Genomic DNA, 8591 nt, shown 5'->3' on the forward strand with positions numbered 1-8591 from the left:
TAATGAAATAGATGAGAAGGTTGAAAGAGAATTAATATTTGGCCATAACTCTAGAGATAGTTAGACAATTTAATAAAAAGTCGTAGACAGTTGACAGTTTAATAAGTCCTATGAAAGGCGACTAAGTTAGAAGAGGATCATTTCTTCCCTATTTGACTCTATCAAATAAATTGATAGAAAAAGATTTTATCGCATAAAAAGTATAATAATATTGATGAAAAGGTTGGAAGAAAAATAATATTTTGCTACCGTATTACTGAAGAAACAATTGGCACTTTAATAATTTAAAAGGCGCAGACATTTGACAGTTTAATAACTTTAACAAAGTTGGAAGAGGATCATTTCCTCCATATTTGACTCCATTCATGTTGCATATATATAACTCTAATAATATTTCTGAATAGCTACAACAACAACATACATCTCTTTGTTTCATAGATGGAGTTTTTGCTAAGTTCTATGATCCTCCTATTTCTATTACCATTCACTCTCTATTTTCTACTTTCTAAATGCACTAAAAACATGATCAAACTTCCACCAGGACCTACTCCTCTTCCTTTTATAGGAAACCTCCATCAATTAGGAAGAAAGCTACACAAATCCTTAGCCAAATTATCTGAAATTCATAGTAGCATTTTAAAAATTGTATTAATTTATTTTAATATAAATTCTATAAAAAAAATGATAATGGTGGTGTTATCATGATAAAAATAAAATTATTTGGTTAATGACATAGTGCCATTGTTATGTAGAACATTTTAATATATTTGAAGAAAGTAAAAAAAAATTGTATAAAAAAAAATTAAACAAATTATATTTCAATATAGAATATAACAAAAATTAATTGATCGATTTTGATCGGCTCTTACTAGTTTAATAATTTATCCGATCCAACAATCAAATCAAACTGATAATCCTTTTAATTGCTAGTTTGACTAGTCGGTCCGATCCGATTTTAAAACAGTGTCATCGCCTCTCAACTTTCTCTCTCACTTTTTAATTTGTTAATCCGTCATATTCGGCAGATGATTTTAATTATAAATATATTTCTTTAAACAATATAATTTCTTATTTTATTATAAGCTAATTCATAATTTCTTTCATGTTTAGCCACACCAATATCTAATCTCTTTTCTTAATGAAATTCTTGCTTACTAAAAAAAAAAAAAAAACTAATGTCTGGATGCTCCATGCTTCTAAGGGTCACGGGAAATTAAGTAGTGGCTCTAAAAACCTGACCAAACTGACCGGTCAAACCGGCCGGATAACCGATTTGGTTCAATTAGTGAATCAAATTTGTTGTTGAACCGGTGTGAACTGGTCAAAACCGGTGTAAAGTGCTAAAATCAAAACAACCGACGGTATAGATGCTTTTTAAAATTTTTTTTATCCAAACAAAATTAAAATGACGTTGTTTTGATTATTTTAAAGAAAATTTAAAATAAAAAACAAAATAAAAAAAATAAAAATAAAGATGTTGCGAATGCGATTGATTTTGTTGTAGATGATTTTGATATTGACGAAGGAGATCCCATCATTAAATCAATTTTTCCGTCCTTGAAATTAAATTTAGTAGACAATGAAGTTATTTTATTATAAAATATTCAATTAGATTATGTTGCAATTAAACTTTGTTTGAAATTATACTTTGTAATTTTGTACTAATTTAATTTGTGTGATACATGTGTTTAAAATTTAAACTTAAATTATGAACCTGTAAATTTATTTATCATATGATATTTTCAAAAAATTTAAGTACCTACTTATATTTTGTAGAGACTGAATCATCTAGTTCGACAGGTTCTATACCTATATAGTTTTGTTATAATCACCGGTCTATTCAACCGAGTTATCCGATTTAATTCGATTTAGTCATGCGATCCTACTAGTGATCCACTAGTTCGACCAATAAACCATTGATCCAATACTCTCACTGATTTAATATCCAATCCAATTTTTAAAACACTGCTAAGACTCACATCAACTGATAACCAATGTCAAATATGTAACAATTCAATATTAATGGGACAGTTATAAAAATCTATCAATCTATATACAGCTATAAAAATTTAAGTACCTGGAAAAACCACTAATACCCCCTTTGAGTTTACGTTTAAAATTTTCTGATTCCAGGGTTAAAAATGACTATTTGAAGTTTGTTACAACCATATTAATTTGACATTTAATAAGACTGATGTGTCACTTCCTATTTTTTCTTACTCATTTTTAGTTTATTTTTATTTTAATCTAAGTAACTTTTGCACTTCAGATTTGTGTGGGAAACATAATTCTAAATTTCTAATTACTTGGGAAAGTCACGCGGTAAATTGAAAACAACATACCTCTTGATATTAAATTTAACACTCTGCTTTACTCAATGTATATAGTAACCAAAAGTCACATAGATATGAGAATTTGCTTATCTATTTCTTCTTCAAAACATCATCAAACCCACAAACAAATGAAAACTTGATTCAAATAGCTGGGAACATGCCGAAGTCGCCGGAAACACGCTCCACCATGAAGCTATGGTCACCTCCACCATTGTGCCTCTGTCGTGAGCGCCACTATGTCGGAAACTGAAACTCTCCTACACTACGTCGTGACTCGATTTGAATTGTTTATTCATATTTTTTGAGAAACTCTACATCTGTGTTTATGATTCTTTTTCATTAACAAGATTTGATGATTTGCAGAAGATGGAGCGGGAAGAAATTGAATATCTACACTTCTTTGGTGATATTTAGCATGTATGGAAAAAGAAAAAGAAAAAAAAATATGGAACCGGTTCTCCATCTCAAATTTGTTTGACTGCCAAAGCCTCGAAATTTTTTGTTTGCAAATATGAAGGAAACGGTAGCTTTGAAAGCTATAGATTTTCGATTGTTAGGATACTTTAAATCCAGGTAAGGATTTTAGATGGCGGTTATTTCTGCATTGTTGCTTGATGAAACAGTGCCGTCGCTGAGGAGTACATACTCTTCTCTAAGTCGTTTTTGTCCTTCTATTTTCTTCCACTTTTTGATCTATCTTTTCCACTTTCGTTTTTATTTACTTGTGTGTTTTGGTTGTTTGTGTATCAAGTTTATTTACTTTAGGTTATTCATTCTTCCATGGATTGAACTTTGGCTGGCTTTTATCACATGTAACTACAATATTTCATGTTGCAGTTATAAAGTCACGTGGGCAGAAAGAAAGACCTCTTTGTTTTTTTAAATAAGAAATGAGATTAGACAAAGGAGCATAAGGGATACTCCGCCCAAGACAAACGGAAAACTCCTACAGCTCGAAACAAAGGAGCGGTAGGATATTTATTCCATGTATGAAAATTACAAAGATCTCCTAGCTTATAGAAAGATAAAAGCCAATTCCAAGAGGAGAGGATAATCTCCGACATACATTCAGAAAAGCTAAACGACTCTTTTCTAAAAATACAAGCGTTACGCTTCAACCATAAACACCACACCATTGCCAACCAAATCACCGCCATAATAGTCCTCTTTGTATTTCCCCCAAAAGTCTTCGAAGTTAATGCTAAGAAAGCAGCTGCCTAGGAAAAGAGAAATCAAATAATTAACGGGAGAAATCAAATAATCTAGACAAACTTGGTTATCGGAAGGGGATAGCAACTCTCGCTTCTCCCATAGTTCGTTGAGATGTAGAAAGGGGCGGAATTCTTTGTGTTCTCTAGAGTCTAATAGGGAGGATTGGAGGATGTGGATGACATTAAAAGTTTCGTTTTCGATTTCTTTAGTGGTTTCTTTAAAGAGGGAGTGGGAGATAGACCGGTTCCTTTTGAGTTAGGTTTTGGAAAGTTGTCCTCTTTGGATAGGGAGATGTTGGAAGTTCCGTTCCTTGAGGCGGAAGTGAAGGAGGCTATTTGGGCGTGTGATGGGAACAAGAGTCCGGGGCCGGATGGTTTCACTTTGGAGTTCTTCAAGTTGTTTTGGTGTTTGCTTAAGGAAGACTTAATGAGATTTTTCTTGGATTTCCACACAAAAGGAAAGTTAGTGAAGTCCATAAAATCTTCTTTCATCGCTCTTATTCCAAAATCTAGCAATCCTCAAGACTTAAGCGAGTACCGCCCCATTTGCTTGGTTGGGAGTCTCTACAAGATTGTCGCTAAAGTGTTGGCCGCTAGAATAAAGTTGGTGATCGGTAAGTTGGTGTCCCCTAACCAAACCGCTTTTGTGTCGGGAAGAAATATGATGGACGGTGTGGTGTTGGTGAACGAAATAATTAATTAGACAAAAAGATTCAAGAAGATTTGTTTTCTTCTTAAGGTGGATTTTGAAAAGGCTTACGATTCCGTTTCTTGGGACTATCTTAGATTTGTGTTAAGGTCCTTGGGGTTCGGGGAGAAATGGCAATTGTGGATGGAAGCTTGTGTGTTTGAAAGTTATATGTCCATTCTCGTGAATGGTAGTCCAACTAAAGATTTTTCGGTTCAAAAGGGGTTCAGACAAGGAGATCCCATATCTCCGTTCCTCTTCGTTTTAGCTATAGAAGGTCTAACAGCGCTTGTGAGGAAATCGGCGATTTTTGGGGTTTATCATCCGTTTACGTTTGGGGAAGAGGAGAGTGTGGATATTTTACAATTCGCGGATGACACCATTATCATTCGAGAGCCTACTAGTGACAACCTTTGGAGTTTGAAAGTAGTGCTTAGAGGTTTCGAATTGGTCTCAGGTTTGAAAATCAATTTCTCAAAAAGCAACGTGAATGGGGTAAATGTTGGTGAGTGGTTCTTGAACTCGGGTACTCACTTCCTTGGTTGTAAAAGAGGTGTGGTTCCTTTTTCTTTCCTTGGCATAAGTGTGGGCGACAATCATAGTAGGAAGAGAGTTTGGACGAAAGTTATTAACAAAATCAAGAGTAGACTTTCGTCTTGGAAAGGGAAATTTATCTCCGTAGGGGGTAGAGTGATGCTCATCAACGCGGTCCTCAACGCTATACCCACTTTCTTATTATCATTCTACAAAGCTCCGGGTGTGGTCATAAAGGAAATAAGAGGAATCATTAGCAAGTTTCTTTGGGGTGGCAACAAGAATACTAGGTGTATCCATTGGGTCGATTGGTATACGATTTGCAAACCAAAGGATAAAGGTGGTCTCGGAATTAGAGATGTGGGTGAAATCAACAAGGCTCTTCTTCTTAAATGGAAATGGAGAATTCTTACGGATGATAAGGCAATATGGCGCAAGTTTTTGGAGGCGAGATACGTTGTTCCGAAGTTGAAGGTGCAAGGTTATGTCGAAGGAGGAACAATTCTAAAGACTCTAGGTGGTGGAGGGAGGTTCTAGCTAATGATATCAAGTCGGAGCAAGGTGACGACGGCTTTTCGAGTCATATTCGTTGCATTGTGGGCAACGGAAATAATGTTTTATTCTGGTTTAGTAAGTGGTGGGGGACCAAGCTTTTCAAGGCTTATTCCCGGACCTATTCTCGGTTTCTTCAAATATTCTTGCCTCTATTTATGATGCTGTTAACAGGTTGGAAGGCGGTGATGTTTGGAGTCCGACTGTCATCTTTGGATCGGAGGAAACGACACTTTCTGTTGCATCCAGTGCTGTGCTCGGTGCACAGTGGCAGCGGCTTCTCTTGCTGCTGGCGGCTGTTCGGTTCAGCAGTAGTGCTGAGGACAGTTTTGAGTGGATTCCGAATCTTTCCGGGCTGTTTACGGTGGCCTCAACGGCGTGTTTGACTGCTGCCCGGAAAAGCAGCGCTTGGCAGCCCCAAGTGTTAAGAAGGCTGAAAATTATGTGGAATTTGTCACTCCCGTTAAGGATTCAAATCTTCGTGTGGAGATTCTTTACATCAAGGATCCCTACTATTGATGCTTTGCTCTATAGAGGAGTGGATAATATCTCTTGTCCGTCGTGTGTTTTTTGTGGGAACGAATCGGAGTCGTTGTACCATTCTTTCTTTTCTTGCAATGTTTCCTTGAAGGTGTGGGAGAAGATCTATGGGTGGTTAGGGGAAGATGTTCTTTTTTCCTTTGAAGAGTTCTTAGAGTTTGACGCTATCCAGGAGAAGACAAAGGGGGCTGCAGTTAAGGTGAAGATTAATTCGATTTGGATGACCTTGATTTGGAGCGTTTGGATTATGCGTAATTCCATTGTTTTTGATCAAGCATCCTTTTGTTTTGATATGGTGGTTTACAATGTAATGTTTTTTTCGTGGAGTTGGCTAGCTAGATTACATTTGAACTCTTCTTTCTCTTCCTTTTACGAGTGGTACAAGTTACCGCTTATCTGTTTTCCGAATTTGTAATTTGTTCGATTGGGTTGCACCCCTGGTGCGATTTCGTAATCAATTGCTTATTTAAAAAAAAATAACTGGAGGAAGAAAATGGTGGGACTGGTGTGTATACTCAATAGGCAATATGCATTCAATCTTGATCTTTATTAAAAATGCACTGCAGCTAAACTCATGTAATTGTAATGATTTGATTAAAATTTGATGTGTGTGCTTCAGGTATATTGTTGATGTGTTTTTTGATGTTTTTTTGTATAAGCAAGGATTATATTAAAAAGAGAACCTAAGTTCTCGAAACAAGATACAACGACTCCCGGCTAAAAAACTCGGGGAGAAAAATTATACGCCAAATGCTTCTTACGACAAATAGTAAAGAGGGAGCCTACTAAACTCGTAAAAATTACAATTGGGTTGTATAATTTTATCCACAAAAGCCCAACGCCAAACTAACGCTTTTATCCCCCAAACTATATCATAAATATTCCAAGTATCTCCTCTGAAAACGATACCATTCCTAACCGTCCACAAATGTGTTTTTTGATGTGTTTTTGTATTTAAGTGTAGGTTATTATGGATCTCTGATCTGAATTATTATAAGATTATAATATATTGAAACTTTTAATTTTATTGTTAAATTAATAATTTATAATTCCAACAATAAAATATTTTCTTAGTTGACATTTATTTGAAAATCAAATGATATTCGGTAATTAATAGCAAAGCACCGATATCTTAGTAGACATTAAGGTTTTTACATTTTAATTCAATAAAGTCGTAATTTTGTTAGTCCCGATATTTTAGATGGTTGAAGGATAATGCTGACGGAGAATTAGTTAAGGGTCAATTTTGTTTATAATTTAATATATTACTATCATATTTAAGGGTCAATTTTTTATTATTATTTATTTAGAACTGAAATTTCAAGATACCATAGAGTGTAGATATTCATTTAGAACTGAAATTTCAAGATATCATAAAGTGTAGATATTCATTTAGAACTGAAATTTCAAGATACCATGGAGTGTAGATATTCATTTAGAACTGAAATTTCAAGATACCATGAAGTGTAGATATTCATTTAGAATTGAAATTTGATGGGGAGCCCTGTTATAAATTTTAAGTTTGGAAAAATTGACTAATATCTAATAAAAGATTATGTTATTTAAATTAGAAAATTGATTATATTATTTTTTATCAACGAGATATGAAGTTACTAATCAAAATATTTTTTAACGGGACATGAAGTTCCTTAATGTTGATTATTAATTTTAATTCAAAAAATTTTATATTAAAAAATATATATCTGAAATGGGACATGAAGTTATTGATCAAAATATTGATCATTAACGGGACATCAAGTTACTGATCAAAATACTTTTTTAATTATACCTTTAATTATTATTTTTTTCACAGATAAACAGACATTTTTTATTAAAAAATATATATCTGAAATAAATGCGCATCCCGTACCAAAACTTGTTCGAATGCACGATTTTAAAAATTATAACCATCAATATTAATTGGAGAATTATATAAATTTTTTTAGAAATTAAGATAATAAAGTAAGTGTAACTTTTGAAAATATGTTAATTCGTTACGACTAATATTAATTGGAGAAATATAAAATTATTAAAGAAATTACAATAATGTAGTTCGAGTAAAAATGTCAAAAATTAATAAATAATTGTTAACTTATCTATTTTGAAGGCTGTGATAGAATTATAATAATGTAATTAAAAAGACAGTATTATGATTATTATCGTAATAGTGTTTTCTACAAATAAAAATTTATTATAAAATTATTACAAAATTCTTTTTTTTTTTTTTGAATAAGCAATTTTATTAAAGGGAGAACAAAGGGTTCTCCAACCCACTTACAAAAAGACAAGGGAAACAAAAAACCGGACCACAAGAAAAATTACAAAGCAAGTACCATTACGAGAGGAAATATAAGGGTTCCTTTGAGAACTCGTAAAACGAGAAGTTGGAATGAGTAATTTTCCCACAAAAAGTCCACTTCCACACCAACATCTTAATATTTCAAACTGTGTCATTAACACTCCACCCATCCTTCCGGAAACACAACCCGTTTCTAAGCAACCAAATGGTCCACGTGGTCGTCAATTATTACGAAATTCACTTAATATAAATCATACTCTATCATTTCAAAAAATAATGTAATTAAATATTCAATTAATTTATAAATTTTATAAAACCCAAATTATTTTAAGGGATAAATATATGATATTCAATCTAACTTTATTTTGTGAGAAATCGATAGAAGAAAATATTGTATAACTATAAAGAGAAGAATACATTGCATTCTTTTTTTG

The sequence above is a fragment of the Vicia villosa genome, unplaced genomic scaffold (genome assembly GCF_029867415.1).
Source record: "Vicia villosa cultivar HV-30 ecotype Madison, WI unplaced genomic scaffold, Vvil1.0 ctg.000089F_1_1, whole genome shotgun sequence".
Lineage (NCBI taxonomy): Eukaryota > Viridiplantae > Streptophyta > Magnoliopsida > Fabales > Fabaceae > Vicia > Vicia villosa.